Source organism: Cyprinus carpio, chromosome A3 (genome assembly GCF_018340385.1).
Source record: "Cyprinus carpio isolate SPL01 chromosome A3, ASM1834038v1, whole genome shotgun sequence".
Classification (NCBI taxonomy): Eukaryota; Metazoa; Chordata; class Actinopteri; order Cypriniformes; family Cyprinidae; genus Cyprinus; species Cyprinus carpio.
Genome location: NC_056574.1, coordinates 8,765,264 through 8,774,421, shown reverse-complemented (window position 1 = coordinate 8,774,421; position 9,158 = coordinate 8,765,264). Strand labels below are relative to the sequence as shown.

The window sequence follows — 9,158 nt, the reverse complement described above, 5'->3', positions numbered from 1 at the left end:
TTGTCCCAGTGCATGGTCACAATGCCGTGTCCTGTGGGCCAGGGAAGGTGCGTTTGCGGGACTCCAGCCGCCACCGGAGACGTGAGCCTGCCGGACCGCGGTCCGGTACCACCCGCAGGACATGGAGAGCGACCGCACCCGTTAATGACGGTGTCCATCAGGCCAGCAGAGAAGAAGCCATGGCCGTCCATCCCGAAGGTGACGCCGGGCCATAAGAGAAGGATGGCGGTCTTCCGCTAAGAAGGAGCTGCGGCCACCTCTACGCCCACCGGACCCAAGAGGGGAGCGCGTTTGCGGCCACCCGGATCTCCGCCCCTTTACCTGGGACCATTCCCTCCGTGAAACAGCTGCCAGACCACCCGACATGTCAGCACGAGGACACCAGGATTACCTGTTGTTTGGGACAATAGATAGCCCACTCCTCCCCTTTTGGACACTTTATTCCCTCTTTTGGTTTATTTTCTGTAAATAAAAAAACCTCTCCGAGGCCTGACGCCACGCCCACTGTGTCTGTCGTTGGCTCCTCCCGTCACAATACTTAAAATTTATACTTAATACTTAATTTTTTATATATGTGCAATTTTCCGTTTAATGCGAAAATTATTTAAAATATGTACAAATTAGTGCTTTAAATATATATTTCAGTATTCATTTTGTAGATACATTATGTTTAAAAAAAAATAATAAAAAATAATCAACAAAACCAACATACATATATATAACTAAAATTAAGTTTTAAAAAATAAATAAATAAAGTAACACACATTCATCCACCTTATATAATGAATAAGACTGTAAGCATAAGACTGTAAGATATGACGGCAAAAATAAAAAAATAAAAAGCCCCTGCACAATTAAACTAAATGCAAAGACACAATTAAAGTGAGATGTGAAAATGGATGAAGTGTCAATTGCAGCATTATATTTAAATCTGTAGATGGTTGATTATTTGTATGACTGAAATGTCTGAAAAAACTTTGCAATTACACAAATTGCCAACAGAAAAGCTATTCTTCATTTTTTTCCCTTTCAACGCTATTGGTCTTGATAATTTAATTAAAGTGACGGTAACAGAACACAAGTAGCCTGAAAAAAGTAGCATTAATAGCTGTTTAATCTGATTCTGATGCATGATTCTGTTCTTGAGCCCCTCACAGAGCCGTGATGCAGGAGTTGTGTGTGTTGAAGGTACCTGGATGGTGAAGGTGTCTTTGGCAGCATCTGTCTGCAGGTGGATCTCCACTGGTGCTGGATCTCCTCCTGCTGTGATCATCTTGTGCTGCAGTTTCCCCAGCGCATCGCTGCTGTTTGAGAGGAGCTCTCGGATGAACATCTAACAGAGCAGATGTGTCTCAGAAAACACTGACCGTCAGATTGAGCTACAGACTGATCAATATATTTATATAGATATTTCTGGGGTTGTTTTCTAGTTATAAATCAGGATCCTATCTGTAAAATGTCAAATATATCTACAAGTTTAAAACTACACCAAAAATACAAAAATTATACAACTTAAACCCAATAAATATACACTTATTTCAATAATATTTCATAAAAAAAATCTACAGGGTGGATAATATATTGAAGATACATAATACATAGTTGTGGCCTAATGGTTAGAGAGTTGGACTTGTAACCCAAAGGTTGCAGGTTCGAGTCTCGGTGCTGGCAGGAGTTGTAGGTGGGTGGGGAGTGAATGAACAGTGCTCTCTTCCACCCTCAATACCCATGGCTGAAGTGCCCTTGAGCAAGGCACGGAACCCCCAGTTGCTCCCCGGGCACTGGATATAGCTGCCCACTGCTCCGGGTGTGTGTTCACGGTGTGTTCACTTCTCACAGCTGTGTGTGTGCACTTGGATGGGTTAAATACAGAGCACCAATTCTGAGTATGAAAGTTCATACTTGGCAAATGTCACGACTTTCACTTTCAATTAAATCAAATAATCAGCCTGAAAAATGCATTGGTTAATCACTCGATTGAGTCGTGTAGGTTTGTAGGATCATACAGTCTTGAATTCCTCAAGAGAACTGATCAAACATGACAGCATTACATCTGTTTATGTTCATTTATCACCTCTTTCTCAGAATACAGTGATCTGGACACAATATCCAGCAGTTTCTTCATCTCTGCTTGGAACTCATGTTTGGAGTAGCATCCTTATTTAAACAAACACAAACAACAAGAGTTTAAACATACTTGAAATGTTAATATACTATAGTATATAATATAACTTAAGTTCCCTTTCAGTCGGTCACGTTCGACATTACGAATGGGATCTCGCCCGAGAGCCCAATCACCTTCGAGTGGTACAAAACGAGCCAATGGTGCACAAAGTACCTTGGTCTGCGGGATTTGCATCGCGAGCTCCGCCCCGCAGAGCGGGTATATAAGGAGCAACGCGAGCAACTTGCATTCAAGCTTTCGCTAAGGAGCCGAGCACATCACTTGCTGCTATCACCGGAGTGTTACAAGCAAGAGCTGGTGTTGGTGTGACGGCGCGATTCAGTGGTTCGTCTGGGTTTCCTGCGACAGCTCCCGCGTTCCCCTGAGCGCTTCAACACCTCTGAAAGAGCAAAATTTCTTTCACAAAAGAGATACGGGCTGATTTGCGTCTTTTTAAAGATGTCATTTCGCCCGTGTGTTTCTGGGTGCGGTCGATACATCGCTCCTCGTGACGGTCACGATCGCTGTGTCACGTGTCTGGGCTTCCAGCACGCTGAGACTGCATTCGTGGATGGCTCATGTTCTCATTGCGGGGACATGACCATCTCGGCGTTGAGATCGAGACTCGATTACCTTAAAAGGTATAGAGTCCCCTCTGCCACACCCCGTTCTAGCTCTTCTTCTCGTAAGAGGGCTACTTCGGCTGGTGGCCAGGGTGATCTGAGGGTTACTGTGTGGGCTTTCCCGACGAGCCAACCTCCTCGGACCACACCCCCCTCACATACGCCGCAGCCGGTTGAGTTTCCGGATGAGTTTGCTGGACCCTCTCAGGCTCCTGACATCTCATTCGGGACTCGCGAAGAGGACCGTATGTCGATCGCCGCATCACAAGGCGGGCTTGAGTCCTCGGGAGATGAGGGTTCGGCTGCTTGCCTCCCTCGGGAGTGCCAGCGTTGTCCGAGTCCGATCCCGAGCGTACGGCCGTGCTTTCCCCAGCAGCGGAGAGCATCGGGCTTGAGTGGAATCCTCCGCCCTGTCCCGAGCGCTCGAGGCTGGATGATTGGTTCCTGGGGGCTGCTCATGCGGATCGCCAGCACACCCCTCTGGTTCCTTTCTTCCCGGAAGTGCACCAGGAAGTAACCAGTTCATGGAAGGCACCTTTAACTGCCCGAAACCGTTCTGATACTTCCTCCGCCTTCACTGCCCTCGATGGCGGGGCGGCCAAGGGGTATGCTGGGATTTCCCCGGTGGAGCGTTCTGTTGTGATGCAACTGTGTCCACAGAGCGCCTCCGCTTGGAGTGGTGGTCCCAAGCTGCCCTCCAAGGCCTGTAAGTTCTCATCCACGCTTGTGGCCAAGGCTTACAGAGCTGCGGGCCAGGCCGCTTCTGCTTTGCATGCCATGGCCTCACTTCAGGTCTATCAGGCCAAGCTGCTCCGGCAGCTGCACGAGGGCAGTGCTGACCCAGGGGTTTTGCAGGAGGTGCGCACTGCTACCGACCTCGCTCTCCGGGCGACGAAGGTCACTGCGCGCTCCTTGGGTCAGGTGATGTCCACTTTGGTGGTCCAGGAGCGCCACCTATGGCTGAACCTGGCAGACATGAGGGAGTCTGATCAGGCTCAGCTCCTCAACTCCCCGGTCTCCCAGGATGGCCTCTTCGGCAACGCGGTAGAGAGCTTTGCCCAGCAGTTCTCTGCTGCCCAGAAGCAGTCTGAGGCCATCAGACACATCCTGCCCCGGCGGCCCACTGCTGCCTTCACCCCGCCGCCGGCGCAGCCGCCGCAGCCTGCTCGTCGCCGAGGGGCGCCCCCCTGCGGCCTCCCCCACTCCTGCTCGGCCACAGCAGCAGCCTTCAACCCGGCCGCAGCGAGGAGATGGCCGCAGAAGGGCAGCGCAACCCGTCTCTGCCCCTAAGCCTGCCAAACGCCAGGCCAAGCGGCGTTCCTGGGACGGGCGACCCGGAGTTGGAGACGTCAGCTCGTCAGGAGATGGTAGCAGGACCACTTCTTCCCCCGGAGGAGGGCCGGGGGAGAATCCTTTGTTCTCATTTTCATTTTGTTCCGCCACTGGCCCTGTGGCCGGTGGTACCCAAATCTTCACTAAAAGAGCTGTTTCCTCTACCTCCGGGTCCCAAGAGGCCACGAACGACAGTTGGCGACGTGCTTCCTCGCCGCTCTCGTTCTCCTCTCCCCTTGCCAGTTTTCATGCAAAGCCGGCTCGAGAACACTTCGCCTTCTCATGCCCTCTTTGCTACTTGGAGTCAGACGAGTGCCCGCACTCCGCCCCCGCTAAGGGACGCTATGCCTCCCACACCGGGGCTGTCTGCTCCACCACGCTGCCCCACCGTGGGTACGCCTGTAGTCCCCATTTCTGGGTTTCTGGGAGCCTGGCTAGAGCTCCCCAGGCCTTCCCGCTGGCTCATCCGGACGCTCAGGCTAGGCTACGCGATTCAGTTCGCCCGGCGTCCCCCCAGGTTTCGGGGTGTCCGCGCGATGATGGTGGGCAAAGATGCCCCTGTCATACGCGCGGAGGTCGCGACCCTGCTGGCAAAGGGCGCAATAGAGCCGGTCCCTCCAGCCGACATGAAGTCCGGCTTTTACAGCCCTTACTTCATAGTACCCAAGAAGACAGGTGGGTTGCGGCCAATCCTGGACTTGCGTGCTTTGAACCGAGCTCTGCACAGACTCCCGTTCAAGATGCTAACACCCAAGCGCATTTTCGAATGCATTCGTCCGATGGATTGGTTTGCAGCGATCGACCTGAAGGACGCATACTTTCATGTCTCCATTCTTCCTCGACACAGACCGTTTCTTCGGTTTGCTTTCGAGGGGCAGGCCTATCAGTACAAGGTTCTCCCATTCGGGTTGGCCCTGTCTCCCCGCGTCTTTACGAAGGTTGTGGAGGGAGCCCTGGCTCCTCTCAGGGAACAAGGTGTCCGTATCCTCAACTACCTCAACGACTGGCTGATCCTAGCTCACTCTCGAGAACGGTTGTGCGAGCACACGGATCTGGTGCTCAGACACCTTGCCCGACTGGGTCTTCAGGTCAACTGGGAAAAGAGCAAGCTCTCCCCTGTGCAGAGGATCTCTTTTCTCGGTATGGAAATAGACTCGGTCGCCATGTTCGCGCAGCTTACAATCGAGCGCGCGCAGTCACTGCTGAATTGCCTGAGACAATTTGAGGGCAAGAGAGCGGTTCCACTGAAACTGTTTCAGAGGCTCCTGGGGCATATGGCGTCCGCGGCGGCAGTCATACCGCTCGGGTTACTCCATATGAGACCGCTTCAGCACTGGCTTCACGACCGAGTCCCGAGATGGGCATGGCAACAGGGCACGCTCCAAGTGACCATCACTCCGGCCTGCCGCCGAAACTTCACCCCGTGGTTGGACCCCTTGTTTCTATGGGCCGGCGTGCCCCTAGAACCGGTGTCCAGACATGTTGTTGTGTCAATAGATGCCTCTGCCACGGGCTGGGGTGCCATGTGCAACGGGCATGCTGCATCGGGCTCCTGGACAGGACCCCGACTTCAGTGGCATGTCAATTGCCTCGAGTTGCTAGCAGTACGTCTTGCTCTGCACCGCTTCAGGGCCCTGCTGAAGGACAAGCACGTTCTGGTCCGTACGGACAACACTGCTCTCACGGCAGCAGTCTCGCCCCGGGGAATGGAGACTCCACCCCCAGTCAGTTCAGCTGATTTGGGAACACTTCGGAGATGCTCAGGTAGACCTGTTTGCCTCTCCAGAAAATTCCCACTGCCAGTTGTTTTACTCCCTGACCGAGGGCACCCTCGGCACGGACGCCCTGGCACACAGCTGGCCGCTGGGCCTGTGCAAGTATGCGTTTCCCCAGTGAGCCTTCTTGCACAGACGTTGTGCAAGATCAGGGAGGACGAGGAGCAGGTCCTCATGGTTGCGCCTTTTTGGTCAGGCCGGACCTGGTTCCCCGAACTTGTACTCCTCGCGACAGCCCCTCCCTGGCCAATTCCTCTGAGGAAGGACCTTCTTTCTCAGAGACGGGGCACCCTCTGGCACCCACGTCCCGATCTGTGGAACCTTCACGGAAGGTTTAGGTACCTTGCCACCACAGGTGCTAGCTACCATCACTTCAGCTAGAGCCATGTCCACCAGACACGCCTATGCTTTGAAGTGGAACCTCTTCGTCACTTGGTGTTCTTCACGACGTGAGGACCCCTGGAAATGTCCGATTGGGTCAGTGCTTTCCTTTCTTCAGGAGGGGTTGGAACGAAGGCTGTCTCCATCCACCCTCAAGGTCTATGTGGCCGCCATTTCGGCTCACCATGACCCTGTTGAAGGTAAGTCTCTTGGGAGGCACGATCTGATCATCAGGTTCCTGAGAGGAGCAAGGAGGCTCAATCCGCCTCGCCCTCAGCAAGTCCCCTCTTGGAACCTCGCAGTGGTTCTATCAGCACTGCAGAGAGCTCCCTTCGAACCCTTGCTCTCAGTAGAGCTAAAGTTTTTATCTTTGAAAACTGTGCTCCTGACGGCTTTGGCTTCGGTGAAGAGGGTCAGGGACCTGCAGGCATTTTCAGTTGACGAAGCGTGCCTGGAATTCGGGCCGGCTAACTCTCACGTTATCTTGAGACCCTGGCCTGGGTATGTGCCCAAAGTTCCCACCACTCCTTTTAGGGATCAGGTGGTGAACTTGCAAGCGCTGCCCCTGGAGGAGGCAGACCCAGCCTTGGCGCTGCTCTGTCCAGTACGTGCGCTCCGCACCTACGTGGACAGAACTCGGTGCCTTAGGACCTCAGACCAGCTCTTTGTCTGTTACGGAGGCCAGCAGAAGGGAAAGGCTGTCTCCAAGCAGAGGTTATCCCACTGGATAGTGGATGCCATTGTCCTGACTTATCAGGCTCAAGACCTGCCATGCCCCCTAGGGGTGAGAGCTCACTCAACTAGGAGCATAGCTTCCTCCTGGGTGCTGGCGCATGGCGCCTCGCTAGCAGACATCTGTAGAGCTGCGGGCTGGGCGACACCTAACACATTCGCGAGATTTTATAATCTCCGTGTAGAGCCCGTGTCCTCCCGGGTACTCGCCCCCTTCGGGCCAGTAAGGACCTGCTTGGTGTCAATCCGCTTGCTGCGCCATTCCACTCCACGGACTGGATGCGTGCGCTATTCCCCTCAGGTGAGTTCCTCAGTCAGAACCCTGGGTTCCTCCAGCACTGCTGATGTCCAACACTTGCGTACATGCCCTTTGGTCAGCCCTGTGTGGGACTAGGTACCTCCATGTGTTGTGATTCCCCTTTTCTGGGTAATCCCACGTGTGTATGTCCACAGTAAGTCTCTCCGCAGCATGTGTCTTTCCCTTGGCAAGCCCTTGCCAGCTCTGTCGTTGAAAATTCCACCCTGCGGGCTGGGTACCTCAGAGTTCTTATGTATCACCACCTTGGTAGATACCTGCCTTCTGTAAGTCCTCCCACGGGCAGGCAGCCTGCTAGCATACGTCCAGCTGGAATATGCTACCCAGTGTATTCTGTGTGAGCTATAGGCCCTCACTCGTGCTGGCCTCACGACAGGGTGCTATCACTCACAAGGGTCACTGGAAGACAGCCATGTGGCGTTTTGTAAGGGACCCCATTCGTAACGTCGAACGTGACCGACTGAAAGGGAACGTCATGGTTACGTATGTAACCCTCATTCCCTGAAGGAGGGAACGGAGACGTTATGTCCCCTTGCCACATCGCTGTTCCGCTGAATGGCCGGGTCACTGGCTCGGCTCCTCAGCAGAGACTTGAATGCGAGTTGCTCGCGTTAATCCTTATATACCCGCTCTGCGGGGCGGAGCTCGCGATACAAATCCTGCAGACCAAGGTACTTTGTGTACCATTGGCTCGTTTTCTACCACTCTAAGGTGATTGGGCTCTCGGGCGAGATCCCATTCGTAACGTCTCCGTACCCTCCTTCAGGGAACGAGGTACATAAGTAACAAAAACACTTCTCACACACTAAAACACAAAAATTTACAATATCAAAATTTTTTAAAATTTCTTCAACAAGAATACAACAACTCCACACTCTTTATTTATTTTTTTTTATAAAAAACAAAAAACAAAACAAAACTTTAATATTGTCGAATATTATTGTAATTTTAAAATGTGAAAGCTGAATTTTTAGCAACATTACTCCAGTCTTCAGTGTCACACGATCCTTCAGAAATCATTCTGATGCTGATTTTCTGCTATCAATGTTGAAAACAATCATACTGTTTTTAGGATTCTTTGATGAATAGAAAGGAACCACAGTTGTTGAAATGTAAATCTTCACTTTTGATCAGTATAATGCTCCTCAAACATGAGTGTATCTTGACTGTTCTGGTGTCTCTGATGAAGCTGTGGAGCTCTCTGCTCTCAGTCTGTTGTGTGCTGTAGGAGCGATGAGACACTGACAGCAGCACAGCTGGAGCTCCACAGTCTACAGGTCTGCTGTCTGACATTACTATCAACTGATGAAGAAAACACCACTGATGCTGAACTGAACTGTTTACTGACCAAACAGAGGGGTCTGTTACTGTATATGCTCGCTAGTCTTCATATCTGCATACGCAGGTAAATATGGAGATTATTTACTGAGACTGATCACATATATTGAACACAACTGAGCTATAGACTTATTCTGCACAAATCCTGTTTATTTTGTCAATGAGACAAATACACATTTTTAACCGAAAAGCCTGTGTTTATTTGATTAAAATCATTCTTCCTCTGTTATGATATTTCATCATGCTGCTGTGTTCTGATTCGCTGATCATATTATTTAACAGCTCATTCATATGCTATTAAACAAGTTAAACATGTACCTCCAGTGAATGTTCTTTTCCAGACCCCTCTGCTGGATGATAACAGCCTGACATGAGCCCGCTGACACACATTCAGAGAGTATCTGAGTAAACTTAATGATCGGATCATTTCTGCTTCTGCTGTAGTTTGAACTAGAGAAGACTGGAAACTACGGAGTGACAGGCGTACAGTGACTGAA

General features: G+C 51.4%; 1 pseudogene; it reads right to left on the bottom strand.

Moving 5' to 3' along the window:
* LOC109064870 overlaps positions 1 to 9,158 on the bottom strand; it is a 20,747-nt pseudogene extending 11,589 nt beyond the window's left edge.